The sequence below is a fragment of the Acomys minous genome (genome assembly GCF_964271855.1).
Source record: "Acomys minous genome assembly, chromosome: 14".
Classification (NCBI taxonomy): Eukaryota; Metazoa; Chordata; class Mammalia; order Rodentia; family Muridae; genus Acomys; species Acomys minous.
In genome coordinates this window covers 33,923,140-33,950,226 of record NC_140496.1, presented here as the reverse complement: position 1 = coordinate 33,950,226, position 27,087 = coordinate 33,923,140, and the positions used below count along the sequence as shown (strand labels likewise).

At 44.9% G+C, this 27,087-nt stretch overlaps 1 protein-coding gene across 1 annotated transcript in view; it reads right to left on the bottom strand.

Annotated features, from left to right (window-relative positions):
• Positions 1 to 27,087, bottom strand: part of LOC311583058 (uncharacterized protein) — a gene marked incomplete at its 5' end in the record, with an annotated part of 149,935 nt that overhangs the window by 36,083 nt on the left and 86,765 nt on the right. The gene's annotated exons all lie outside the window — the stretch shown is intronic.

Here is a 27,087-nt window from a genome sequence, read left to right as displayed (position 1 = left end):
AGTTATTAAAACCTTGACTCCTCTACAAAACTCAAGGAATGAAACAGAAAGACCCCAGAGGACTTTACTGAAGTTCCTACAAAGAATTACACACTCACTCTAGTTCTGTATTCATCTGACAGATTCCTGAAGTGCCCAGCTTAAACTGTAACACTGATAAGATCGTACTAACAGGAAATGCATGTTACACATGGACAGATTTTTGGGAACCAAGGAAAGAAACTAATTCTCAGTACTCTCATTTTTGTTTCCAGGCTCTACTCATAAGGTTGAGGGGCCTAGAGCATCTCCATGCTGCCCCCATTCTGTTGGAAACCTGGCTGCAAGGGTTGGTATTAAATGAGTGACAGGGGCAGGAGAGATGTCTCTGCAGTTCAGAGATCTTGATGATCTTGCAAATAATTAGCTTCAATGGCCAGACGTACATGGCTGCTCACAACTACCCATTATTCCAAGTTCACGAGTTCTGAGGCCACCTACTGACTACTGTGAAGTCCCGGCACACATGGGGTGCACTGTAAACATGTCTTTGTTTTGATCCCATGCGTGGAATGTGAAACTGTCCTGTGAAGGTGTGCCTCATGTGAGGAAATGTTCTTTGCCATTTGAAAAACATCCTGCATGGACTATGGGAGAGTAAATATAGTCCAAATACGAAAGATCAATCCCTTTTGCATACCTTTATATTGCCTGTCTGCTCAGAGATGCTCTTGCTTTGAGATGCTCTGAGAGATACAGTCCTGAGAACCCTTCCAGGTTTCCGCTGTTGCCATTGCACTCACGTTTGCTGAATGTTGGGTTTGCTGATGAAGGGATCAGCTGGAATCCTGATAGCTAAGAGTGGAACCTCCCTCCAAGGAACTGAGTGTAAGAAGGTGACCTCCATAGTCCCTATCAGCCCTTTTCTCTCCTAATGTGAGTTGCTGCGTTGAAAGGGTGATAGAAGCATTAATGAGCCCCATATAAAGTAGGCTCTTTAAAAAAGTATTTATTTATTATTATGAATACAATGTTCCGCCTGCATGTACACTTGCAGGACAGAAGAGGGCGTTACCTCACATTACAGATGATTTTGAGCCACCATGTGGTTGCTGGAAATTGGACACGGGAAGTTTGGAAGAGCAGGTGGTGCTCTTAACCACTGAGCCATCCCTCCAGCTCTAAAGCAGGCTTTAAAAAGATCAAAGCCTGCATTGCATAATCATGCTCATAGGCAAAGACTCATATTCATCAAAAAAATTCAAGACAAACACAACATGTAGGAAGAATGCCACACACCTGCAATCTAACAACTCAGAAGGCTCAGGGTGTATTAATGTCATGAACACATGCCATCCTGAGAAAGAGAATATATAGTCTCTGCCAAATTTCAATATCCAATATGTGGATGAAGGTCAGCAAACAGCATATGCTTGATAAGTACAAAAACCTACATTCCAGGCACATCAGACACTAACATAACATGAAAAGAAACCAAAAGCCAGCAAAGTTGGCCTACATCTAATCCCAGCACTCTGGACAGAGTCAGGTGGACCTCTAAGCTGGAGGCCTGCCTGGTCTACGTATACAGAAACTTTGTCTTCAAAAACAACAACAACAAAACTAACATTAGAACAACATTCGGCTAGCAAATTAGCTTAGCACTGAACAGCAATTGTATCTACTGTATGTTATATCATTTAGGAATAGTCTACAATGGTGAGGGCTTGAGAAGGAAACTGATGAGTTTCAACCACAACACAGTAGACAGGAAGACAGGAAGTGGGTTGAGTCCACAGACACTCAAGTCACATCCCCAATAAGGAATCTAGAGAGGGTCCGACTACAAAAACTTCCATAAGCTCCTCCCATAACCCACAAATCATAATCAAGTGTACAAAGAAATCATCATCCGTTCTGGGAGTGTTTGTGTTTTTATTCCATCTGACTCTTGTCACCTTGGGCTCAAGGTCATCCCATGATGAAAATGCATTTAGTCTAACTTCAATGATACGAATAGTCTGCAACAGCCTGGACACTGTTCAAATGTCCAAAGTCTCTTCTGACTCTCAAGACAATCTCTTGATGGCCACATCTTGTCAATTCAGGAAACAAGCTACAACTTTCTAATCTTCACTGGCATAGGATAGCCCTTCCCATTCCAAAGAGAGGAATGTGTGCTGAGTGAGGGAAGATAGGACCAAGGTGAGAAACCATGATAGAAGGCAAAGAATAAATTCTCTATCTCTGTCTCAGATACATGCAGCTGCAGTCTCAAAGGGTTTAGATGTCCCTATCCCTGAAACCTGTCACACATCTCTCAGATTGGTTACTTCCACTCCCTACATGCATCTCTCCATGGCTGACTTCTCATAGCTCAGTTAACTCAACATCTTATGGTCTCCAAATACAAACCAGGCTTTTTTATCCTCATGCCTTTAGGCAATGAACTCTCACAGTCTCCTCACTGGGGCTATGACTCTGGAAATAGAGAGCAGGAATAGTGCTGAACTGAAACCACAGAGGAAGAAGCTTCTTCCTTCCAGGAACAGTATAGCATGGGTGAGGGCTCCTGTCAATTTGGCTTCTATATTGGGATGGCTCATACCTTCCTTGGACCACAGCTAAAGCAGGTTTTGTAGGAAGTTCCTTCCTGGGACTAGAAATAACTTGGCCTACCCTTCCCTTAATTCAAGACTTAAGAGGATCAAGTGTCACCCTTAGGGCATCTTCTTAGGCTTCCAATCCAGAGCAAGGGCCTGCCCTGGAATAGTGACCACCTCCTTGAAAGTTCCTGCCTCGGTTTCAGCATTGGACTGCATCTGATACTACCTACTGCTCTTCTTTCCCTACAAACCACAGACTTTGTGTTTATTTCTACACCATTTGTTACTTTTTTACATTGTGGTCTTAATGAGCCACTAGTAAAAATCATCCAGAGTCAATAGTCCATCTAGAAAATCAGCTCATTATTTAATTATCCTGCCTTACTCAATTTCTCAAGGCAGGAGAAGAGTAAGAAACATTTTGGACCAAAATATCACACAGATGAGTACTAGCTGCAGAATTATGGAGTCTGTTTTCTACTGAAATTCTATGACCTGGACTTCCTTTGTCTGCATTACTCTCAAAACTCCTTATCTTCCACGTCCTACAAGAACAGCTGATTAAACTCTGTAAACACATTTCTAAGCCTTTTGCCATTTCATGTCCTGACGTTTTCCATATTCCTCCAAAAGAGAGCATCATCAGGTCTGTCCAGCTGCAACATCACTATTTGTGTACCACTATTTTATTTTTAATAACTTGCTACTCTGCTGCTTTGACTGAATTCTCTAACCTAAACCAACTCCGGTAACAAACGAATTTTTGGATGGTTCTTTCGAATCACAGCCCATTTTTTTCGGGAGCTTAGGATACAAACTCATGTAAAAAGAAATGTAGTAGGGCTGGAGAGATGGCTAGAGTTTAAGACCACTGACTGTTTTTCCTTCCAGAAGTCCAGAGTTCAATTCCCAGCTACCACATGGTGGCTCAGAGCCATCTATAATGTGATCTGACGCCCTCTTCTGGTCTGCAGGTGTACATGCAGGTAGAGCACTGTATGCATAATTAATTAACTATGGGCAAACATGGTGTCCTAGCTTTCTCTCTTGCCTGGCCACTGTCCCATGCTCAGCCAGCTCCCTTATCCAGCCCACGTCCACTTGCTTAGAGACATAGCCATTCTCATCGGAAGAGCCTTGCCACATCGATTGTGTTGATGAATCAATACAATTGTTGACTGACAGAGCAACCAGCCAGTGTGGTAGGGGCAAGCCCTCAATGGATGACTGTAGATACTACAATGTTCTGAAATTAACCTAATAAGGACACACAGGAATAATATATCAGAAAGTGTTTAAAACCTTAAAATATGTGTTAAACATAGCAATCAACATTGATTATTGCAAAAACTAGCAAATACAGATGTGCCACGAAAAGAGCAAAGGGGAGGCTCTAAGATTAAGAAGAGAAAACTCTTTGTCTCACAGAAATTCTTCAACCCAACAAAAACTCAAGGAACTCATAACATATTATAGTAAATCTTCAGAAGACAAAGACAGGTGAAGGTGCAAAGGAACATTGATTCCCCAGATGCAATTGTGAGGCTTCCTCCCTCTGTTTCTTAACCTAGGCCAACTATGTTTCCTGAGTCTTACTGCTGAATAAACTCACCTGAAGATACCACATTAAGAGCAGTCAGACTCCATTTTGTGACAAGCAGCTACACTTCCTTGTTAGCACACAGACCTTTACCCTGGTCCGGGAGAATTCCCTGGACAAGATCAGGCTCACCAGGAACTACTGATTACAAATAACGTTCCTACTCTAGGAAAAGTGTTTGTGCCTTCAGTGCTGGGAAAAGTCTCTGTATCGGGTCAGGTTGACCACAAACTATGTTTATGTTCAGCATACTCTGAGGCCTTGTTAATCCACAGACATTCCCCAGCCCCTGCTCCCCAAGACCAAACCCAGGAACTGCATAGAGGAGAGAAGAGAGGTAGATCTCTAGCAGGGAGAACTGAGCAGGCAGTTTGCTTAAGGGAAACCAAGCGTTGTTTGAACAACTAGCTAGAGGAACTAGTTGTTGAGATGGTGAGGAACGGAGGAAAAGGAAATACTCAGGCATAAGCGGTAGAAGCTGAAGGTCTTGAAGCCCAGGAGAACTTTTCTTCTGCCTCTCTATCTGTCTCCGTCTCTGTCTCCTTTGCTGTCTGTCTGACTTCTCTCACCTTGCTTGCTTGCTGTCCTGCTAACTATCTTCTTTCTTGCTGTTCTCCATCTACCTATTCCTCTTGCCATTCCCTATCTATCCCCCTCTCTTGCTGTTCCCCATCTCACTCTAGCTTACTCTCTCATGTCTCTTACTTGCTTGCCCTCTCCTTGGGCCAACCCCAGAATTTTATTGAAATGAAGTTCAATTATTTGTTGTTACTAATTACATCATGATTTTCCCATCATTTATAGTCACTAGGGCAATCAAAAATCAACAGAGTAACAAGGAAATATAAAAGTTCTGTAACCTACAACAAAATATCATTTTTAAGGCAATGGGCAGCATCACCTGATCTTTATTTTTTAAACGATACAGAGGAAAGTCTAATCATACATTTCCCCAGGCTACAGCCAATGTGTTTACAAGGTCATAGCATCATCATACCTTGAGCTAAATATTATTGAAAGAAACACTTGACCTACTTCCAGTCTCAGACCAACAGCTGTGCTATCCAAGCCTAGGCTAACTGCCAAGTGGTCCTCTGTCGTAAAATATCTGTAAAACATGATGATCCAAGACCCTTCTAGGGCTCTCAAAGCGTTTTCTAAACAAATGTTTCTACAGGAAACAGTGTCTAGCCAAGTACTGTTATGTCAAGGTATTAAGTTTCTTTCATGCAGTTTCTGCTTGGCTTCTCACAGTCAGAGCAAAAAACTATCATTGTCTCAAGGCATTGGCAAGATGCCCTTTCAACATTCTCTATGGGAAAAAGTTTTCCCTGTATGAAGTTGCTAAGGGCTGAAGAATAGAGTGAAAAAAAAAACAGTTTTAGGAGAAATGCCAGATTTCTAAAACAGCTTTACACTTGGACCATACCTGATATTTAGGGACAGTAGCAATCAGCCAGAGATCCTTGGAACGTTGTCAATCAAAGCCTCCACAGTTTTCCTAGATGTCTAGAGATCATGTTGGATTGTTGGAGGCCTCTGGAATTTTGCCAAGAAAAACCTTTATGACCTGTCCTCCTGTCTGTGACACCCAGATATATATGCAACTGTCCCCAGCCACAACCTGGCCAGGACCAGTGAAAGGTCAATTAGAACTGCTTTTGTCTAGTTAGTAAAATGATCTGGAGTCAGAGCCTACCACCCTGTTCCCTGACAACCCCTGACTGAGCTGCTTGTGGTAAATAATTGATCCCTGAGAACATGATGGCTCACTATGAAGACATTGTGCATGGGACTAGGTGGGATGCATCCAGACCTTCACCACTCTCTGGTACCTGAGACCCAGGACCCAGTCCCTTCTCAGCGTTGCCCCTAGAGATGCATCTCCCCCCTCCATGCTTCCGGTCATCACCACAGACCATCCCCATCTGCCCCTCTCCTCCTACCTCATCTCTTTCCCTGAGCCACTAACTATGGGTGCACACACCCTGCTCAACTACAAGCCCTGATGGACAGAAGACCACGTCGTCTGTCCAAAGATATCCCACTATCTGTTACAACAGACCCAATTCTCACACACTGTACAGAATACCAGGGAAAGCGTATTCCCCACTTTCCATGTCTCCTGTAGAAAACACAGACCATACCCAACTGCCTCATCTCTGTGTCCAAGCCCCTATGTGGGCAGGCACATTCCTGATCAACCACATTCCATGCCTGCCCAAAGCCCAGGTGGGCTGTCAACAGACATACAAACTTATCTCCTCGGCCCAGACCTTGATTTACTTTTTCTTTTTCTTTTTTTTTTTTTTTTTCCGAGACAGGGTTTCTCTATGTATCCTTGGCTGTCCTGGACTCACTTTGTAGACCAGGCTAGCCTCAAACTCACAGCGATCTGCCTGCCTCTGCCTCCCAAATGCTGGGATTAAAGGCGTGCACCACCACCACCCGGACAGACCTTCACAATTGCCCCCAGCACTGGACTGGACAACAGAGGCAGCTTCCTCTCCCCTATCCCATCCACACCTCCTGTGGATCCCTAAAGCCATCTCTCCCTGAACTCCTTTTGCCCAGCCTCTAAGAACAACAAGCATTCTCCATGAACACAGCAGCAAAGCAGAACAGTAAAAAGTCCAATACTCAGCCAAGACACTCTCAGACTATCCAGGGAGCAAACAGAAACCTGGAAACAATACTCCCAACATCTACAAGACAAACCCAGAAATCAACACCCACACCAATAATCAGGTTAAACCCACATACCTTGATACCAGCACAGGAGCATAATCAATAATAGCCAGGAATTATGTCACCAACAAGGACAAGCTATCCTATCACAGCAGGTCCTGAATATCCCAACATAGCTGAAGGCACAAGAAAAAAGCTTCAGGCCGGGCGTGGTGGCTCACGCCTTTAATCCCAGCACTCAGGAGTCAGAGGCAGGTGGATCGCTGTGAGTTCAAGGCCAGCCTGGTCTACAAAGGGAGTCCAGGACAGCCAAGGCTACACAGAGAAACCCTGTCTCAAAAAAACCAAAAAAGAAAAATAGAAAAAAAAAATATTCATAGAGGTCCTAAAAGGAAATTAATACATTCCTTGAAGAGATCCAGGAAAACACAATCAAACAACTGGAGAAACACAATAAACCCCTTGAATAAAGCCAAGATACACTAAACAATGCTTGAATGAAGACATAAAACACTCAAAATCTTAAAATGAAATTAGAAACAATAAAGAAAACTGAAAAATTGGGGAATCCTGGAAATGAAAGTCTTAGGATTACAACGTGAACTACAGTGGCAGGAGACCCTCACAGAGTGTATATGAAAGGGAGAATCTTGGGAATTGATGATTCAATAGAACAAAATGGATACATCATTAAAAATAAGAGCGGATCCAACCTAAGTTTCCTGGCGCAAAACGACAAGGGACTCTGCCATCTTATCAGAAGACCAAAACTATGACTAATTGCAATAGAGGAAGAGGTAGAATACCACCTCAGAGGTCCAGAAAATATTTTAACAAATCCATAAAAAGAAAAATTTCCTAACTTAAAGAAGATGTCTCTCAAGGTACAAGAATCATGCAAAATAACAAATGGATTGGTCCAGAATAGAAAGTCCCCTTGGCACATAATAATAAAAGCACTAGACATGAGAAAGAATATGAAAAGCTGCAACAGAAAGTAAAACACAACAACCAGGTAACACATACAGGCTGACGTATTATAATTGCACCTGTCTCTCAATGCAGACTCTAAAAGCAGAAGGGCTTGGACACATGTGCTGCAGGCTTTAAGAAACTATAGATGACAACCCAGATTACTATACAAGGAAAGTTTCAATCACCATAAATGGATAAAATAAGATATTCTCAGGCCAGGCAGTGGTGGCACACGCCTTTAATCCTAGAACTTGGTAGGCAGAGGCAGGTGGATCGCTGTGAGTTCAAGGTCAGCCTGGTCTACAAAGTGAGTCTAGGATAGCCAAGGCTACACAGAGAGTCCCTGTCTCGAAAAACCAAAAAAAAAAAAAAAAAAAGATATTCTCTGATAAAGCCAAAATTTAACACTATTTATCTACAAATATAGTTTTACACAGGGTGCTAGAAAGAAAAATCCAACTCAAGGAGGTTAACTAAACCCATGAAGACACAGGACATAACTAACCTCACATGAGCAAAACCAAAAGAATGGAAGGTGTACATACATATAATACGCTTGAGACATACACATATATACACACACTAACACACCACAACCACCACCAATAACAGCAACAAAACACCAGGAATTAATAGGCACTGTTCATTGATATCTGTCAATATCACGACCTCAACTTACCAATAAAAAGACACCGGCTACCAGAATGGATGCTAAAACAGAATCCATCCTTCTACTGCCTACAACAAATACAGTTCAACAGCAAGGACAGACATTGCCTCAAGGCAAAGGGCGGCAAAAAGAGATTCTGAGCAAATGGATCTAAGAGTCAAGCTGCTATGGCCACTTTAATATCTAAAAAATACACTTCAAACAAAAAGTCATTGAGATGGGGAAGGACACTGCATATTCAACAGAGAAAAGTCTACCATGATATCTTTTACATTCTTAACATCTATGCCCCAACACCAGAGCACCCAACATTGTAAAAGAAAGTGCACCTTAAATCACCATAGACCTTCATGCACTAATAGTGGGGGACTTCATGATCTCACTCTTAACAAGAAACGGGTCCTTTAGGAAAAAACAAAACAAAACAGAGAACTACCCCAGGTAATCGATGTTAAAAGCCAAAACAATCGAATTGATATTTACAGAACATTCCACCCAAACACAAAAGATTATACCCCCTTCTCAGCAATTCAGGCAACTTTCTCCAAAATTGATGATACCCAAACAAAGCGCAAGTCTCAACAGATACAAAGAAGTTGTAGTGACCTTGCAAACTATCAGACCACCCAGGATTAAAGGGGCACACCATCACCAACAGACACAAGAGAAAGCATAGAAACTCAGGGAAACTGAACAACTCTCCACAGAATGAAAAAAGGGTGAAGAGAGCAGTGTGCAGCCTGCTACAAAGTGAGTCCAGGACAGCCAGCGCTAACCAGAGAAACCCTGTCTCAGAAACAGTAAAGAAAAAGAAAAAAGAAGAAATACAGTGTTAGTAAACAGGCAGCAATGGAGCCACCCCTAGAGGCACTGATGCCCATGGGAAAATGGAAAATACAAAGCCGCCCAGGAAGCATGTCTTGTGAAACAAGCCAGCACCAGCAGGCAGGATTCAGGTCTATTAAAGCACGTGGGCACCTTGTGTGCATGCGTGTGCACTTTCTGCACTAGAGCAAGGTAGATTGTAGAGGGAATTCCTCCCTTTCCCCAAGCCATCTCCTAACCATCTCCAAAGACTCTCTCGGTATTCCCTTCCCATTAAACACAAAAAAAACAAAGCAAAACAAAACAAAAAAACAAAAACAAAAACAAAAAACCCAAACCAACCCTCTAGTATGGATCTGTCGCATGGCATGATTTCTTTTTCAGCGTACAGTCCGGCTGCATACATGCTAACATAAAGACTACAGAAAACATTGAAAATGGCTACTCAGTCTATGCAAACTAATGGAATACAATGAGATGTCCCCATTAAGAGGCCACAGTCCGGTCCAGAGAGTGACTAGGACCACCCCAGGGAGGACCTGCCACACCAGCTCCCACTGCTCAGCTGCCTGCTCCTCCTGGTTGTGGGCAGTGACCCTGTGCTCACCATGTCTCGGCTTCGGAGCTAGCGGGAGCTCCCCTCACAGCACACAGCAGTTGCCCTCAGCACATCACCCCAAACCATTAAAGCCTGCTCAGCTACACAGTGGAACCTGCAGCATGGGACCAGGAATAACTCCCCTCCTTTTCCTGCTGACAATTCTGCCTCAAGGCTCTGATTGGCTAGTGTGTCTTGAGTGACATGAGCAGAAGGGAAACAGCATAGGGGGTCCTGGCCCAGGCTTCCAGCCCAGGGCCAGTCCTTTTCCGGATCTGCAGAGCTTTTCATTTCCATAGCGCTTGTGCCTGTCCTCCTATACTCAACCCCTTTGTCTTCTCACCCTGCCCCAGGGAGGACCAGCCACTCCAGCTCCTGCTGCTCAGCTGCCTGCTCCTCCCTAGGTGTGCAGTGACCACGCCTTCAACGCCTTGGGACTTTGGAGCTTGTCTCAGCTGCCCTCAAGGCCCTCAGCAGGCACTTGCCCTTCTTCCTCCTGGAAGCAAGGAAGATAACATATATGGCCCATTACTCAACTGCCATGGACTTATCCGTCGGCCCCACAACTGCCAAGAAAATTAACTCTTAAAGACACAATTTAGGAAACAAGATTTTTATTTTGTGATTTCATGCAGGGTTCAGGTAAACTGTAGCTACTTTTCACCTGGTACACTTTGGACAATACTGTGGAGTTATGAGAAGCAAGATACAGATTTTGTGTGTCTGTGAGTGTGTGTGTGTGTGTGTGTGTGTGTGTGTGTGTGTGTGTGTGTAGATACATGTATAGGTAGGTATATATCTATATATCCAGCACACACCAAACAAAAACACACCTGTATTAGTGAATGTTCTCTACATGAAAAGAACTGATTTGATGAATCTACATATGTAGAAAGGGGGTTTAAGGGCTGGGCAGTGGTGGCACACACCTTTAATTCCAGCACTTGCAAGGCAGAGGCAGGCAGATCCATGTGAGTTCGAGGACAGCCTGGGCTACACAGTGAGTTCCAGGACAGCCAGAGCTGGTACACAGAGAAACCCTGTCTCTCAAAACAAAACAAAACAAACAAACCAAAAAGTGGATTTAAGCCTGGCTGTGCTGCCACATGCCTTTAATCACTGCACTCAGGAGGTAGAGGCAGATAGATCCTTGAGTTCAAGGCCAGCTTGGTCTACAGTGTGTCTTCAGAGTAGCTAACAGCCTGCCCAAGGTTAACAAGTTCTGCAGGCTGTACACACTTGCTAGATTTGCTAAGAGGATGGAAAGAAGTAAAGTAACTAAGAGAGGGCTTGCTTGCCCGCGGGGATTAATGGTTGCTACAGGAGCATCGGGAGGGAAATAACCTCAGTGAGTGTCTTCTTATCTGATCATATGACCTCATCTCATGCTCTCTGGGATGGAGGCATGGCAATTTCCAAACTATGATTCTGCAGTGAGTGAGACAGACCACAGAAGAATGTCATGTATAAGACATATAGTTTGATCACACATGCCCTCAAGCCTGGAATATGGAGGGAAAGGCAAACCTGTGTGAACCATGTTTGTGTGCACTGAAGTGCAGCTGAGGGCCGAGGCTGTGCACTGTCTGGGTAAGATAAGAACTCTGAAACCCCCAATCAGGAGGTGGGTCAGGAGTCCAAGGACAGCTTCACCTTTGAGACCAGCTTACAATGTGAGACTCTGTCTCAAATAAGCAAACAGACAAAAATCCAGAAAGACAGTGCTTTAAAGAAAGTGATACTTTATTTACTGAGCCAAATATGAAGAATCAAGGCTCAAATAGTGAACACTGTGGAATAGTGAGTTTCCTTGTGAGAGATGCTATGGGAACTTTTTAAAACAGAATTAGAGGAAGAAGAAGGAGGAGGAGGAGGAGGAGGAGGAATAGAAGGATGACGACAGCAACATCATAGTCAATCCATTTCATAGTCCATTTGTGGCTCCAGGCTTCACACCATCATCTTATTTGCCTGGACTAAAGTGAAGGCAGAGGACAATGCCTCTTCCAGATAAAAACCTCAAGATAAACACTACATCTCTGAAGAGCAGTGGAAGCCCAAGTCAATGTGCCCTGAGTGTGACTGGCCTGGCCTCCAGAGTCCAGCACTGGCTGTGTCTCTTGCCTCTCTGTCTTCAGCCCTCAGCTGGCTTTCTCTCCACACTGGTGGCTCCTGCTTCTTCCTGCATTGGAGCTTCAGGCAGAAGCAGACCAGTGGCCAGCTCCCTCCAATCTTTATAATGGATTTATCTTTCATCTTTCAATGGCAAACTGAGTCCCAAAAAATACGCAGGCAACCAAGCAGAGACCTGATGCTCAAGGACTCTCCTTGCTGGTGTGCACAGATTGGGAATTGGGGCTCATCTGTCCCTGTAAGCCCTTACTGACTCCTGCCTTTCAGCCTTGTCAGCCAGGTGATGCTGATCTCAGGTTAGTAAGAATGTAACCTCAGAGCTGTAAGGCTTTGCATGTTAAGGTTGAAGTCTGGTCTTCTCTGGATATCTGATTTCAAGCTGGCTCAATGAAGAATGGACTCCGATTCTCAGTGGGGGACCCCTTACTCTACCTGATCTGGTGACTTCAGAATTTTGCAAGGAGCATCACATAGGCAATACAGGCCTGACTTGCCTGATATCAAGCCCAGGGAATTCAAGGAAGTACCCTACCCTGTGCTGAGCTCTGAGCCTCCAACAAATGGTCTTTAATTGTATCTAGGCACCAACCCCATCTCCTAACACCCACGATAATTAAATACTGCCTTCCTTCCTGTGATAAAGGCCCATGTTACTAAGACACAGGATAGTGCATCACTCTATTCTGGCACACAGAACTCTAGCGAATCAGATCCATTCACCCTCACTGCCCAGGGTTATAACTTCCTAGTTCACAAGTAAAGTTGCCTTAGTCTCCTCACTTCACATGACTGTTGCAGACTCCTCATTCAGGGAAGGGCTTTTAGCTGCTTGCTGATGCTCAGAGTTGGCCCAAGGCCAACAACTTGGAAAACACTGGAGGAGACGATGCCTTGTCTTAACAGCCAGTGAGTCACAGGCATTACAGGTGTCCTTCTGAATCGCCTATTGTTGGACCCTGGTCCAAAATGTTGGACCTTGGGAGTCCAATTCTGGAAGGGGGTTGCCGCGAGAGTCCACTCAAGTCACACCAGCTGAGAGATAGGTAAAATTTATTACTGACACACCAGAAGTCCCAATTGTTGATGTGTCAGGGTCCCTCAGCACTGGGGAGGTGAAGGACCTCGAGTAGCTGTTACAGGCTAGTTTTAAAGGCAAAAACCATAAAGCAGATGGGGTTGCTTATCACTGGAAACCATATGGACATTAGGACATCTGGCCTGGGGGAACCTCTTGTGCAGACATCTGATATCTGCAAATTTGCATGTAACTATTCTGGGAATTAGGGTGGAACTCTTGAGGTTAGCACAACTGGGAGAGCACTGGAGGAGAGGCTGTCTTGTCCTGACAGCCAGTGGGTCACAGACATTACAGGTGTCCTTCTGAATCCCTTATCATGCCAGCCACAAAATGAACCAAAGAGCTGTGACATTTGTGGAGCACCCGTGTTCCCAGTCCCTCTTAAGACCAGTGGTCACATTCCCAAAGAGCTGGCTCAGTTTTCACATACCCCAGCTAGCTGTATAAGTGACCTGAGTACTTTTTTTTCCAAGGGAGAGTTTCTCTGTTTGGCCTTGGCTGTCCTGGACTTACTTTGTAGACGAGGCTGGCCTCGAACTCACAGAGATCTGCCTGCCTCTGCCTCCTGAGTGCTGGGATTAAAGGCGTGCGCCACCACCACCCCAACAGTTCTTATTTCTATGCACTTTAAACCTGATGTTTTAAGCCAGGCATGGTGGAGCACACCTCCAACCCCAGCACTTGGGAGGTAGAGGAGTGAGGGTTTCTGTGAGCTCCAGGCTGGCCTGGGCTACAAAGCAAGTTCCAGGATACTGGAGAAACCATGCCTCGGGGGAAATTTTTTTTAAAAAAGAAGATAAGAAATATTTTGAGGGTCACTGATGGCATATAGCTTTAAACCCAGCATTCAGGAGGCCGAGGCAATTGTAGAAGGATCTCTGTGAGTTTGAAGCCAGCCTAGTCTTAGAAGTGAGTTGGAGAAAAGCTAGCAGAGAAAGCCTGTGCCAGGAGAGAGGGAAACAAACAAACAAACAAAAACCTGAAAAAAATCAATAACAACAAACCATGAAAAAAAAACAAAACAGCACCAAAGTCAATAATGTAGTCACTTGCCCAAAATGAGTTGGGTCTTGAATCCACTGGGGCTCCAGCCAGCTCTTGCATTCCACCTCCAGCTGAGACACCATCACTTTCCCTGCTCACTCTCACTGTCCCACCCCTACCTCAGGACAATAGGCCTGTAGGGAGCCATGCTAAATTCTGTCCTGTTAGAAATCCCTTGCTTAGGCTGCATGCTGTGACCTTCCAGTTGCTGACCTTTGCCAGAGGAGGCCTTGTGTTCTAGGCTATCCTAGGACTATTTACCTTTGAAAGAAGTAGGGAAGTCCCTACTGGGAACCACCCAAGGGTCAAGGAAGTTCTTAGAGTCAGCTACTCAGGAAGTAGGAAGTTTCACATGTTGTTAGTTATTTTTTCTTTGTTTGAAAACAATACTTCTGTGTGACCACAAACCCTCTTGTGTTGGCCTTTGGTTCAATGTTCAGCAGAAGGTAGACTACATAACCTCATTGTCTTATTGAAACACATGTGCCACCTGGATTTTCCTCATCATTTGTAATGGACACTTGATTGACCAGGCCTGCCGGGGTTTAATTAACGCTCGGGAGGAGAATTCTCCTGTATAGGGACAGAACACAAGACACGAAGAAGGAGAGCAAGTCTTTGATCAAGCTCTCAAATTTTATTGTTCAGGTGGAAGGTTTTATAAGGCAGGGGGGCGGGGTGTGGTGGCGCACGCCTTTCATCCCAGCACTTGGGAGGCAGAGGCAGGCAGATCGCTGTGAGTTCGAGGCCAGCCTGGTCTACAAAGTGAGTCCAGGACAGCAAGGCTATACAGAGAGACTCTGTCTCGAAAAACAAAAACAAAAACAAAAACAAAAAAATAAGGCAGGGGGCAGGGAAGCATATTGCTATGGCAACCCAGCTGTAGGCTATCGCCAGATTCCAGCAATTCCAAGCAGGTCACAACGTTCTGCCACACTGAATATTTTGCTATCTTTATCAAATCTCACAACTAAACTACAACAGGGTGGCTCCGTCTCAATTTTATCTTTTGTCTAACTGCTGAACCATGACAGGGTCAGCTGGTTTCTGGTAAATGACAGACTGCTGGAGATATAGAAACCTAGGCTCTGACAAGATGGCTGAACATTGGCCATATGGCCTACTGTCCCCAACACTTAATCACCTTTGCTATATGTAGCCTCTTCCCTTGATAGCCAAACAAGTTTTTTGTTTGTTTGTTTGTTTGTTTGTTTGTTTTTGAGACAGGGTTCCTCTGTGTAGCCTTGGTTGTTCTGGACTCGCTTTGTAGACCAGGCTGGCCTCGAACTCACAGCGATCTGCCTGCCTCTGCCTCCCGAGTGCTGGGATTAAAGGCATGCGACACCATGCCCGGTGTTCAAACAAGTTTTAAAAATGTTTAACATAACAGTGTTGAACAAGATTTTTTTTTCACCATAGGCCTTTCACAGTGGTTTTACTCTGCTAGTGGAGATGTGGGTGTACAATGAGGGCATATGGCATGGGTTTGATTAAATTTCATTGTTATGTGTTGGTGAATCATCCTTTGCAGCAAGCTGTGACCATGGGACTTCTCACTTTCCTACCAGTTGCATCAGTGGAATTTCTATGTCTTCTGAGTGCTTGATTTTCAACAGCTTGTACCTGCTTTTCCCTTGCATAAGTGGTTTCGAAAGGCAGCGGGGTGTTTTGTTTCTTGTTTTTTGGCAGCGGGGGTGTTAATGCTGAGAAGCACCTGCTTCTGCACAGTGGAGTTAGTGTCTAAGGAGTCTACTTTGCATCCTGTTTCCCAGGTCTCCAGGCACCTGGGCTCTTTCTAGGCAGCCATTTGGCTCCTGCTGCCCCCTAGCGGCCACAAGGAAACATGACCCAGGAGCCATGCTCCTGCCCTCCATCCAATCTGGGCTATTTGTGCTAGGACTTTCTGGCAAAGAGAGAATGGCTGTTAGTGGCCTGGCCTGCCTAAGCCAGGTGTGGCCCTGTGGTGGGAGGAGAGTCTAACCCTGATTCTTGGTCTTCGGTGGTTTTGGAAAATGTATGCCCTTTGTGGCCAACCCGAACAGGTGTCTGCTCATCCAGAGATCATCCTGAGCATGGGCCACCTGTGCCTCGCTCCTCTGTGGTCTGTAAGGGGGCTACATTGAAAAACCCTCTAAAATCTGGTGACACAGCTCTGTGTGCCATTCATGTGCGCTACGATGAGGCTCTTATTCAGTGGTTGAATTTCAGACTTAACTGTCACTCAACATTCTAAGATGTGGGGCCACAGGAGGAAAACTGAACACTGTATTGTTTTGGGCCTCTAGTTTAGGCTTTGTCTTTGTTACTGTTGTATTGTTATGAAGAGACACAAGGGCTTAAGCAACTTATAAAAGAAAGCATGTAACTGCTTGTGTGCACAGTCAGAGGATGAGGCCATGGCCATCATGAAGGTCAGCATGGCAACAGGATAACACACATGGCTGGGACAAGAGCTGGGAGCTTACATCAGGAGACAACAACACACACACAGAGTTGTTAGTGGCTGTTTTAAAAGTGTGTTTGTGTTTTCTCTCTTAAGCTGGCTAGCACCCAAATAATTGAAACTGGACTATTTTACTTGTTTAATAAGCTTGACTGCACAAGAACTGAGCAGTGTTAATCTTCTCCTGACACTCTATGCTAATCTGGCTTCCTCCCAGTGTGAATCCCCAGACACTTGCACTGTATGGATGTCTCTGCTCCAGCTGCTCATTTCTCATGGAGGCTGCTGGACCTCTGCTGTGGATGAATCCTCTAAGTCCTCTCTCTTCCTTCTCCTTCCCGAGCTGCCAGGAAGTCCATTCCTATTCCCTGCTCGGCTTAGTGATTGGCTGTTAAGCTGTTTTATTGGTATTATGAGAGGACAATTGGGGGGGAAAGTTTAGACAGCCTGAAGACAGTACATTCTCAGAACAAAGATTGAAACCAGCCTGGTAGGGACAGCACAGAAATAAACATTATAATCTTTACACAGTACACATTGACATAATGTCTATGAGAGAAAGAGAGGGAGAGAGGGAGGGAGGAAAAGACAGAGAGAGAGACATAGAGAGAGAGAGACAGAGAGAATGAGAGAGAGAGAGAGAGAGAGAGAGAGAGAGAGAGAGAGAGAAGAGGAAGGGAGAGTAGAGGAGTGGAGGAGAGAGAAGAGGAGAGGACAGGAGAGGACAGGAGAGGAGAGGAGAAGAGAGGAGAGGAGAGGAACCCTCTTGAAGGGAGCAACATTGTAGATTGTAGGGAGCATAGCTCATTTCTATCCTTGCCTGTGTGGAATTGCTCATGGGAGTAGATCTGCAGCTACATAGTCCACAGCAACACAATCAACACAAATTTCTGTCAATACATTTTGTACTTTAATTTTGACTATTTGAGAATTTCATAATGGCACCTTCTTTAATTTTAATATGTGTTTCCCTGTGGGTCCCCCAGAATGCATGTATGTTGTTGATAGTTTGTTTGTTCTTTTCCTTACACAGCCAGGATGATGTGGAACAGTGTGGGAGAGACAGGCCTGATTGCTCAGCACAATGCCTCATGGGAAAGCATCACTGGAGCCTTATAGCATTTGCCTATTAAATATGATTATTAAACTGAATCAACTTGAAGTGCTGTTCACATAGGGATCTACTCAATGAGTCCTTGTGAAGGAGGTACAGGTTGTTCTCACTTACATAATTTAAATGTTACTTAAGGCTACAGAAGTGCTCAGACTTGGATGTGACTTTGACAAAGGTCTCCTGCATCGCGCTGTTGTTCATGTGGTAATCACATGTTGATGTCACAGATGTACTTTTCAGTAAGCAGCAAACACAGTTTTAACCAGCTCCCCTATGGAGAAAGGAAAGCTAAAGGAGGATGCCACCACGACCTCCTTTACAAGTACTAAATTTTCAGGAACAAGCATATTGATAGACAATCACTTGTCAGTGGTGGATCCGGCATTCACTCCCAGGGTCCTCAGGTTGAAGAGTGTGAGATGACACATCACTGGTTAAAGGGCCTGTGTAGGCTGGGCGTGGTGGCGTATGCCTTTAATCCCAGCACTCGGGAGGCAGAGGCAGGAGGATCGCTGTGAGTTCGAGGCCAGCCTGGTCTACAAAGTGAGTCCAGGACAGCCAGGGCTACACAGAGAAACCCTGTCTCAAAAAACCAAAATAAATAAATAAATAAATAAATAAATGACCTGTGTAGAGACATTTGTGCTCCTCCTATAGTTCTGGGCTCTGAGATGCTCCTTTGGGCCAAAGAGGAAGGCAGAAAAGACCTGATATACAGCTGTGGTACCTCTGCATCCCTCTAGTGGACTTATCCTGAATTGCATGGGGGAGAAGCACAGCTCCTCAGAACTGCATACATAAAATGCTGTAAGAAGTGGCTTTCTTCAGTTCACCTTATATAGCTTATTCCAGCCCATGCGTTTATTCATATCATGTGGGTGGGACAACTGCTTGCTTTCCCAAACACTCATGGAGGTCAGAGGACATCTTGGGTGACTTGATTCTGTCCTTTTGTCCTGTGGGGCTCAGGGATTTCACTGAGGTTTTGGATTTTCCAGTGACCAGCTCACCAGGCTGAGCCATGGCATGTGTCCCCTATTTTGTCCCGTCCAGCAGGACCAGTAATTACGGGGTCGCGAGGGGAGCCATACCTGAAAAGATGGGACGAGAAAGAAGGAGACGAGACCAAGTAGAACTCCTATCAAGGTCTGTTTATTGAATCAAAAGCAAAAGCTTATATGGGGTGGAAGCAGGAGCCAAGCAGTAGGGGGTCTGAGAATGCCTCCAGGTGATCTCAGCAGGGGAACATCCTGTGGTTCATCTTGAAACAATTCCTATCTTACTTTAGCTAACTATCTCTTGGAAAGTCCCGAGCCAACCCGGCTAAACAACATCTGCAGAGGTCGAAAGGAGGAGGTTATGCAGAGGTCGAAAGGAGGAGGTTATGCAGAGGCTGAAATGAGGAAGTTATGCAGAGGCTGAAATAAGGAAGTTATGCAGAGGCTGAAATAAGGAAGTTTAGCTTTGGAATGGGGCATCAGAATTTTGCCTCAGCCAGTAGATTCTTTTAGCCTTGAATGACCCTGGGCTGGCTCCGGACATCTGCCCCTTCTTTATTAAATAGAAGCAGAGAGAGAGAGGGGGGGGGAGTAGAGGCCTGACCCTCCTGAAGATGGGCGTTGCGTTAAGAGGTCACTGCATGGCCATTTTTTCAGGTCACACATGTCCCCAACCTCCCAGACGCGTTTGCGGAGGACAGGAAAATGATAGTAACATCCTTTATGCGCGTCAGCCTGTATGCAGTCAGGCGTGCTCCTCAGGAACCTACCGAGATGTCTGGCATGGTTCCCTGCAGTGCTTAGCCTCGCACCCTCTCAAGTGAACAATCGACTCAAGCCCTTAGGTCTCAGCTTGTTGAAGTCGAGGCCACTTTTAGCCGCATTATCAAGGACGGCACAGTCTTCTGCCTCGGGGTCAGGTGGTTCGAGCCTGTGGTAATGAACTTCCACATGGGTGGGTCCCTGTATGGCAGAGTCTATTTGGCGTTTGACAAAGTCAGTAATCTTTCTGAAAGCCCATGGTCCAAAAGATATTAGTAACAAGAACCCTATAAGAGGTCCCAGCAACGAAGGGAGGAGGGTAGTCAGAAGAGGGGAAGCAGAAAACCAGTTTTTATACCAGGATTCAGCTCTATCTCGCTCCCGCTTGCGATTTTCTAGACTTTCTCTGACCTTCCTCATGCTATCTTCTACGATCCCAGTTTTATCGGTATAGAAACAGCATTCTTCTTTGAGTGCTGCGCATAATCCCCCTTGTTGTAAAAACAGCAAATCTAGCCCTCTCCTATTCTGCAGTACCACTTCTGCAAGGGAGGAAAGCGAATCCTTTAAAGCTGCCATAGCAACCTGTATTTCAGCAATATCCTTATCTATGGCTGCACTAAGCTGGTGATAGTTTTGATTGGAGATCACTAAAGATGAAATGCCCGTCCCGGCCCCGACAGCCCCGAGCCCCAGTAGAACCGCGATGGTTGCGGCTGTAATGGGCTCGCGTTTGACTCTGGATGGTGTACCCGGAGGAGTCCAGAAGTTGAGAAATTCATCTGTAGAATAAACTGTTAATCGAGGAAGTAGCTGAACAAGCACACAGTAATCATATTGTTGTAGGAAAGGCTGTACCACGATAAACGGGGTTAGGCCAGTGGAACATGCCAAATAGGTATCATTTGGGGCTACCAGGTAGGTGGAGCCACCACTGACATCAAGGGTCTGATTGCACAGAGGAGAAATAACGGAGGGTAAACGCATCCTGGGTCCCCTGATGCAGAGCCCCAGGCCTGAGACTTGGGCCAGGGTCATGCCTTCCCTGGCCTCTGGGTTCCAGCGAACCAGGGAGGAGTCGTTAGTAGCAGTAAGATTGTCAAGGATAGTAACACCCTCATAAAAGGGTGGGGAAGCATGACAACATAACCAACAATCATCTGCAAGGTCGGGACGAACAGCGTGCAGGGCAGACCAGGATTCATTAACCATGGTCAGGATAATATTAACAGAAGGTGAGGGACTGGGAGGTACGGTGGGTTGAAACAGGGTGGTATGGGGTGTACCAGTGGCTGTTGGGTGGCGTGAATCAGACCACAGGTTCTGTAAGACCTGATTTGGGCCAATGGCCACCGGTTTTGAATTGGGAATGGTCTTGAGTAGTTTAATTTTAAAAGTAAGGCCAGGATCATATCCAATTGTATATAACCTAAGTCCCCACTCTAGGCCTCGATTCTCCCATGTGGCTTTCTTTCCTTTGTCAGTGAAGGTAATCACAAGGGGGTTGCACCAATTACTACAGCCACGCGTGTCAGAGGGGTCAACTGTCTCTGGGGGATCCTTTCTTTTAACAGTTATATAATCCCAAAAAGATGAAGGTTTCCAATAGGTATCTCCCGTAGTCTCACATCCCCAGGCGGCACAGTAAGTCACTAGAGAAGCCGCATTTGTGACCAAGGGAGTGATCTCTGTGTCCCCCGGGACACACATAAATGGGTTTTTCTCCCAAAAAGTACCTGGGCACTTGTCCATCACATCCTGCTTGGACACCCTCAGGCCGAATATCCAGTGGCTTATCTTGGGGCATATAATGGGAGGGGGTTCCCCAGGCCTCGCTGGCTCCCAAGGCCAGCATACATAAGTCCACTTCCTAAGTAAGCCACGGTGTTTGATGAGTGATAGAGGAAGAGGAGTTAACGATGTCCCTTTCCCCAAATAAGGATAGGGTCAGGACCTTGCCACCGGGAGGTGAATGGATCTTTCCATAAGGCTTGAGCATAAGTCTGAGAGGTTGTACCATGCCATAAGTGATCCGCTGCTGATCTGTGATTTTTGTCTAGGGTAAGGAAATTTAAGACAAAAAGTGCATGGCACAGAAGGGTTTTGTTATTGCCCAATGTGGGGAAGAGTGTTCCCCCTGTACCTTGTAATTTCAGCAGCATATTTTTAAGCATTTGGTGAGCTCGCTCGACAATTCTCTGTCCCTGCGGGTTGTAGGGAATGCCAGTAATATGTTTGATGTTTAATTGGGCACAAAATTGCTTAAAATTGGCGCTGGTATATCCAGGTCCATTGTCTGTTTTGATAGTTCTGGGCTGTCCCATGACAGAGAGGCAGGTCAGTACATGGTTGATGACATTTTTAGTGGCCTCTCCCATTTGAAGGGAGGCGTAAAGAAAGCCACTATACGTATCAATGGTAACATGGACATATTTTTGTTTTCCAAAAGAGGCAACATGGGTAACGTCCATTTGCCACAATTCGCCTGGGACCAGTCCTCGAGGGTTGACCCCGAAGTGGGCTTCGGGGAGAAAAGTCAAACAACTCTTACAATTACGAACTATCTGTCTAGCCTGTTCTCTGGTAATTTTGAACCGCAACCTAAGGGTGTGGGCATTAAGATGGTGGAGCTCGTGGGCCTGTTGGGCTTGGGAAATTAGATCAGAGGGATAATCTTGAACCTGAATAGACCCAACCATCTGAGTGGCGGCATCGACTAACCGGTTTCCCTGGGCAAGAGGTCCAGGGAGTCCAGAATGAGCCCTAATATGTCCAACAAAAAAGGGTTTGGTGCACCGATGGATAAGGCTTTGTAATGCCGCAAATAATGGGGCAGCATTAGTGGTAGGTTTTATGTGAGGCACTGTTTCTAGCAAGGGGACCGAACAGGCAATGTAGGCGCTGTCGGTATATAGGTTAAAGGAATGGTCTGGGAGGGCTGTAAATACCTGTATTATAGCATATAACTCAACTAGCTGTGCCGAAAGAAAAGGGGAAGACACACGAGTGGTTACTCCATCAATGGAATAAGCTGCTATACCATTAGAAGATCCATCCGAAAAAACTACGCTAGCCTGGGAGATAGGGGACAATTTCGTCCTTTTAGGGAAAATAATAGGCATTTTGTAAAGGAATTGAAGCAACCTATCGGGGGGATAATGGTTATCGATTTTGCCTTGAAAATCTATGCAATTAATGGCCCAGATATCAGAATTGATAAATAGCCAATTAATCTGAGCTGGGGTATAGGGGAGGATCAAAATGTCAGGGTCTTTTCCAAAGGTTTTTCTCGATTGTAAGCGGCCTTTATGAGTTGGGCCACCAGAGATGGGTAGGTGGCAAGGACCTTAGACGATTCCGAAGGGAGGTGTACCCAGTAAAGGGGGGCGCCCTGCCAAAACATCCCCGTGGGCGTAAAAGGGGTGGGAAGGACAATGAATTGTAAGGGTTTAGTAAGGTCAAAAAAGGAGATAGTTTGGTTGTTAATGGCAGACTCAACGCGAGCTAGGGCAGCCTGTAATTTAGGGGGTGTCAGAGGCCACTGGTCTACCCAGACAGGGGCATCACTTCTCCAAGAGATCTTATCTGCCTGGGGTGCAGGGGATACAGTGAAAAAACAATCCTTAAGTCTAATATAAGTTTAAAAACTTACATCTTTGTAAGAAACTTAGCTTATCAGTAGATCACGCTCTGTGGAGATCAGGTTGAAATTTAAGAGTTCTGTCTCTGTTAATCTCCAAGTGTTAGGATTAAAGGTATGCACCACCATGCCCTGTCACAGAGATCTGTTTGTCTCTGTCTCCCGAGTGTTGGGATTAAAGGCATGTGCCACCGTGACTTGTTTAATTGTTTTATTCTAATTTTAGTAAAAAATTTTTAAACATCTCAAACAAAAATTAATCAGGAAAACAAGAAAATTCTAAGTCCTAGGTAGTTAACTACATTCCCTAGCCTAGTTTAGAAATCTATCAGCCTCCTAGTTCCGCCTCTCTAACTAGCCACGTGTCTGTAGCCATCTCTGCTCTGTAGGAGTCAAGCCCACAGATAACTAGGAGCAGTGTCTGTAAAATTATCTGGCCCAAGGAAATATTAGCCCTGGACTTATTTAGTTAGTTGGATCTAAGCTGGAAACTCTCAGCTGTAAATGTTTGTTTCCAAGGACAAAACTAGTTTATATCTCTTATTTGAGCACCTAAAATTTTTAAGAAATATTTCAAGTAAACATTAAGCAAATAAACAAGAAAATTATAAACATCTTGTAGCTAAGGAATTTGGAATTGACTCTATTTGCTAGACCAATTTGAGAAACTGTTAGTCACTTACAAGCAAAAAAATTAAGCAAGAAAATTCTAAGTTTTAGGCAATAAACTCTATTTCTTAGATTGTGCTTTTTCAACTTGTCACATGTTTGCAGCCATGCCTGTTCTGTAAGAGGCAAGCCCCACAGGCAGCCACTGTGCCTGGGTTCAGGCCCTGGATAGGGCAGGCCTGCTCCTGCCTCAGAGGCAATACTCTGTCTCATAGGCTGTGTGTGCCATGTTGTGCTGCACTGTTTTAGAAAATTGGCCAGCGAGTAAAGCTTAGCCCTCTTTCAAGACATAGAAAAATGAAACAGTTTTTAAAAATTAAACAAAGTTACAGACATAGACATAAAATTTGACATGACGATTATAAAGCAATACCCGAGTTCCCTGTGTCCTGAAGGACTGTTTGAATCTCTGTAAGAAAAGCTAATGCTTACAAGGGCTTTTTTAACTCTAACTCCTCTTTCCCTGAGAAAAATTTTAAGGTGGCGAATAAATTACGCCTCCTTTGAGAGACTTTAACCCATCTTATTGACAGAGATGAACACTTACCAAAGTGCGGAGAGGTCCTGTGAGCAGCAGGCCCGCACCCGAGACGATCGGAGGTACTTTTGACCTCGGCGAGATACTTGACCGCGGCGTTTCTGAACTATTTCCCAGGAAGGGTCTCTGTCGTGGTAGAGGGCTCGTACCTCGTGGCCACGTTGGGCGCCACTTGTCCCGTCCAGCAGGACCAGTAATTACGGGGTCGCGAGGGGAGCCATACCTGAAAAGATGGGACGAGAAAGAAGGAGACGAGACCAAGTAGAACTCCTATCAAGGTCTGTTTATTGAATCAAAAGCAAAAGCTTATATGGGGTGGAAGCAGGAGCCAAGCAGTAGGGGGTCTGAGAATGCCTCCAGGTGATCTCAGCAGGGGGTCATCCTGTGGTTCATCTTGAAACAATTCCTATCTTACTTTAGCTAACTATCTCTTGGAAAGTCCCGAGCCAACCCGGCTAAACAACATCTGCAGAGGTCGAAAGGAGGAGGTTATGCAGAGGTCGAAAGGAGGAGGTTATGCAGAGGCTGAAATGAGGAAGTTATGCAGAGGTTGAAATAAGGAAGTTATGCAGAGGCTGAAATAAGGAAGTTTAGCTTTGGAATGGGGCATCAGAATTTTGCCTCAGCCAGTAGATTCTTTTAGCCTTGAATGACCCTGGGCTGGCTCCGGACACTATTTGACTTAAAATTATCAAGTTATAGTCACCAAATAAATGTGCAGCATTGATAAACCACATATGGTATGGATTTTCTGTAGACGCGGTATTGAAAACAGATTGTTGGTAACTGAAAAAAGCAGTTAAAAGCACATTTAAATATCTGGAGTTGCAGCTTTGTTCTCTCTGTCTTGCAGAGTTTACAGAAAGAGCCGTTCCTCTAACTATTTTTAAAGTCTTTTCTCAAATAACAGCTAATTAATTTGGTTTTCTACAATTAAATAATGAGTGTTATTTAGTTCTCTGATACAGTGTAATTGTTAAAGAAAAAGTTTTGACTCAAACAAACCCTTTTTACTTTTCAAAGTGCTGTCAGACTACTGGTACAAAAGATCACAGTGGTTTCCACAGTTTTAGTGTCTACAGAAGTTTGTTGTGCTCTGGAACCATACATCTAACCACAAAGAAAAGTACCTGAACCCATGGGTTTTTATTTCAGTAGGACAAAGAACTGTAACCTTATGGAAAAAGCTCAATGGATCCATACACCATACATAAAGAACTCATTGATTCTGTAACCCCCATCTGCCTTCATGTTTTGACTGACCTCAAAGCCAAAAGCAAACCCTACTGATAAAGGGGAAATCTGAGCTCTTCCTCCAGTGGTTTATGGCCTTGGATCAGTGTGGATAAGGTATCTCAAAGTAGACTAAGGGATCCTTCAGCCACCAGGAGGACAACAGAAGAGTACCAACCCAGAGTCAGCTGCCACGTAATTTCACTTTGCTATCAGAAGGCTGGACCAGAAGTGTCAGCAGGCATCTGAGCAGAGGTAACCTAAGTCCTCACTCTGCATGGCAACCTCAACAGCAGCATGGAGCCCTTAGCCCTAGGAATCCAGAGGTGAAATGGGAAGATAAAGAGGGAGCCTGTGCTCTCTCTGAAGAGCCAGCAGAGCTTTGGAAGAGGTTGAAACTGGAGCAGAGTGAAATGTAGCTTGGATGTGAAGAATCTGGGAAAGATCAACTATGGAAACCTCAGGAAGAAGATCCAAGGCTACTCAGAGAATCCCTGTCTCGAAAAACAAAACAAAAAGATAAAAGACAAATTTATCAGAAAGAATGGAGGGAGCTGGCCACTGGTCTGCTTCTGCCTGAAGCTCCAATGCAGGAAGAAGCAGGAGCCACCAGTGAGGAGAGAAAGCCAGCTGAGGGCTGAAGACAGAGGCAAGAGACACAGCAAATGCTGGACTGTTGAGGCCAGGTCAGTCCCACTCAGGACACATTGTCTTGGGCCTCCACTGCTCTTCAGAGTTGTAGTATTTGTCTTGAGGTATTTATCTGGAAGAGATATTGTCCTGTGCCTTTACTTTAGTCCAGGCAAATAAGATGATTGTGTGAAGCCTGGAGCCAGAAATGGACTAAGAAATGGATTGACTATGATGTTGTTGTTGTCATCCTTCTATTCCTTCTTCTTCTTCTTCTTCTTCTTCTTCTTCTTCTTCTTCTTCTTTTCTTCTGCTTCTCCTCTTCCACCTCCTTCTTCTTCCTCCTCTCCTTCTCCTCCATCTCTTCCTCCTCCCCAACCACCTCCTCCTCCTACTTCTGTTTTAAAAAGTTCCCATAGCATCTCCCACAAGGAAACTCAGTACTCCACAATGTTCACTATTTGAGCCTTGGTTCCTCATAACTGGCTCAGGAAATAAAGTATCATTTGCGTCAAAGCACTATCTTTCTGGATTTTTGTCTGTTTGCTTATTTGAGACAGAGTCTCACATTGTAAGCTGGTCTCAAAGGTGAAGCTGTCCTTGGACTCCCGATCCACCTCCTGACTGAGGGTTTCAGAGTTCTTATCTTACACAGACAGTGTACAGCCTCAGCTGCACTTCAGTGCACACAAATAAGGTTCACACAGGTTTGCCTTTCCCTCTATTTTCCAAGCTTGAGGGCATGTGTGATCAAACTATGTGTCCTATACATGACATTCTTCTGCAGGTGCCCACACACTGGTCTGTCTCTGCAGAATCATAGTTTGGAAATTGGCCGTGCCTCCATCCAAGAGAGCATCAGAT